Source organism: Battus philenor, unplaced genomic scaffold, assembly GCF_028537555.1.
Source record: "Battus philenor isolate CCGP_79_NKW_IND1 unplaced genomic scaffold, ilBatPhil1.0.hap1 SCAF_3, whole genome shotgun sequence".
In the NCBI taxonomy this organism is placed as follows: Eukaryota; Metazoa; Arthropoda; class Insecta; order Lepidoptera; family Papilionidae; genus Battus; species Battus philenor.
In genome coordinates, this window is record NW_027181693.1 from 6,114,644 (window position 1) to 6,117,443 (window position 2,800).

At 28.1% G+C, this 2,800-nt stretch overlaps 1 long non-coding RNA gene across 1 annotated transcript; it reads left to right on the forward strand.

Moving 5' to 3' along the window:
- Positions 1 to 843: 843 nt before the first annotated feature.
- On the forward strand, positions 844 to 2,305 carry LOC137927082 (uncharacterized). The gene is made up of 2 exons (XR_011107737.1): positions 844 to 1,011; positions 1,747 to 2,305. It is a non-coding gene; the product is annotated as an uncharacterized lncRNA (long non-coding RNA).
- Positions 2,306 to 2,800: the final 495 nt, after the last annotated feature.

Consider the following 2,800-nt stretch of genomic DNA (forward strand, 5'->3'; position numbering starts at 1 on the left):
ATAAATATATTATTATTTTAAGTGATTTCTGTGTAATATTTTTATGAATAAATACAACTATTTGCAAAATTATTATTTAATTGTAAAAACATAATTTGTTAGTTTCACTTTAGTAGATAGACGCCACTATTGTTTTATCCGAAAAGTTGTAGAGGAGAGACAAGAAAAGATATGAATATCTATATGACCTTACGAGAATGAGAACAATTCAAATCGTATCTATAAAAACTTTACTTGGCAAGTCATGAGTTATTCCAAAAGGGTTTATATTTCATCACACGTTTAATAGTTATAGGTGTTATAACGAAATATCTTCAAGCGTAGTTTTTACAATACGATACTGTCCATAATAGTTAACGGAAGTCAGATAATGATATGTATATTTTTGATTCATTAAAAGCGTACGAAAACATTTGGAAAACAATTTGTCATTACAGTTAGAATAAACCAAAAGATTAGACCAAAAATTTGAGGTCATCATGCATTAAGAGTAGGCCTGCCAGTTAGTGGAACAACGGCATAGTTACTATTAGGTAATAAAATTATTTAAAACTACCACAATTGTGTAAATTTAATCATTAATATTGAAAAGGAAACTTAAATGATTTGATTTAAAAATTTATTATGACATGTCAACGCTTCAAAATTTAATACAAAAGTTGCCTACGAAATTTTAAATTGTCATCATCAATTTGAAATTATTGTTATATGTCAAGAATTCACTTAGAGTTTCGTTATAAAAAACAAGTTGAAATAAATTGAAATAAATGTAAAATGTGCATTGATATCTAAAACCAATTATTGTTTTAATAGCATTGAACAAAAAATTTGATAAGGCAATCGCCATAATATTACGTTCTATATAAAAAGATTCTGTACGGCATGATTATACAGTTTATTGTTAGAAGGCATAGATACTGATATTGCCTTAACTAAAATAAAGAAATGAATACGATTTACCATTTAATGTTATTGGCCATAGCTGTCAATACACAGTGCCTCGCAGAAAGGGTAATTTAAATTTTATTATTATAATTCTGTACTAGTGTTATTCTAGCGTAAAATTTCTACGACAATAGTCTTATAAAGTAGATGGTAAATAGCACGGATTGAATTGTCTGTCGAATTTCTCTACCTTGGATATGCATACATGTAATAAATATAATAATTAGATGTATCCTGCGCACTGCCTTTATGTGTAATTTCTTAAACGATACTTCGTAATTTTAAACATGCCAAAAATATTGTGGTTAATATATATAACTTGCTATTGTATGAAATTAAGCATTTTTTTATCGAATGCCGTTGTAATCCTTTTGCTTTTGCCGGTAGAATGTCGTGAATTCTAAGCTGACATCTACTCGGCGAATGGAATATTCTTAGCAATAAGGTATAATATTGCATAAAAATCACAGTATATGATTTTAAAAGTTGTTTACATTTTTTTAGCGGTATACTTTACTTTACTTGAAGTGTTAGTTAATATTGTTTTACAAAAAAGTGGGATTTTCGCTAAAATAAGATTTTGCAAGGAGATATATATTTCATACATAACTTACTGATGACGAATAGGAAAGTAGGTCTATGGTAAAAATGATGGTACTAAAATTTACTTACTTATTTTCACTTTTTAGTTTAATAAGCTATTATATTATATTATATTATATCTATCTATTTATATATCTTTAGTTTTATATATAAGTTTATCAAAAATAAATATGCACGTATATAATTAAATATTTTCAGCCTGTTGTTGTATTAAAACCGGAACTCGCCGCTAAAGTAAAGGAAAGTGCGAAATTATGCCAGACAGAAACAGGAGTGGATCCTAAGGAATTGAAAAAAATTTTGCCGTGGCGGCTTGAGGAGAATGAAATGAACGCAAAACTTATATTTTGTTTAGTAAATAAATTGGGATTTGCTAGGAGCGATGGTCATATTATAGTAGAAAAATTTGCTGAAATTTTTAAGGAATCGTTGGAGCCTTATGGCATTAATGACTTCATAAACTTGGCGGTGGAATGTAATAATAAAAACGGACCAACTCCTCACCATACTATGTATAACGTTGCTAATTGCTACCACACAAGATCTCCCGCGATAATGACTGTTCAATGAAGAAATATCAGCAATACAACTTTAATTTATACGCGGGAATACAATTTTCACTTATATTTATAAAATGTTGTTGAAAAAAAATTGGTGTCAGTTATATTCTTTTACTTTTGCAATGTTTTATTATTATTCTCATGTTACCCCTTTCGTTTGGAACAAATAAATTATTTTTTTTGGGAACCATCTAAAACTTATTTTGTTTTAGTTTAGAGTCTTAGTCTATAATTACCAAGGCCACAAAAATAATTAAAAACCCTATATAGCTATACCTAGTTATTTATTTATTTTAAACAGCAAAACCTAAGTTTACAGTAGTTTCGTACAATATAATATAGCAAACATGTTTGCCTAATGTAGGCGTACACAGCCCTGGCCATAATTATTATAGGTTATATTTATACATTAAGAAATGTTACAGTGTGAATCGGCTTTCTAAATAATGATAAAATAAGACACGAACAATCTATCTTAAACAAATGTAAGCGAACATTTTGTATTTTCGTAAAAGTGGTTACGGAAGTACATAATGCTGGCTTTAAATATCACTATACAAAGGTAAAAAAGTCTAAGTTCTTAAATATACTATCTCTTTTAAAGAGATATTCGGGTAATTTCTGCGACCCAGAATTTACTTCATTTTACCACATAAATAATTTACAGTCCTATTACTTAATTTTGTTTTTCC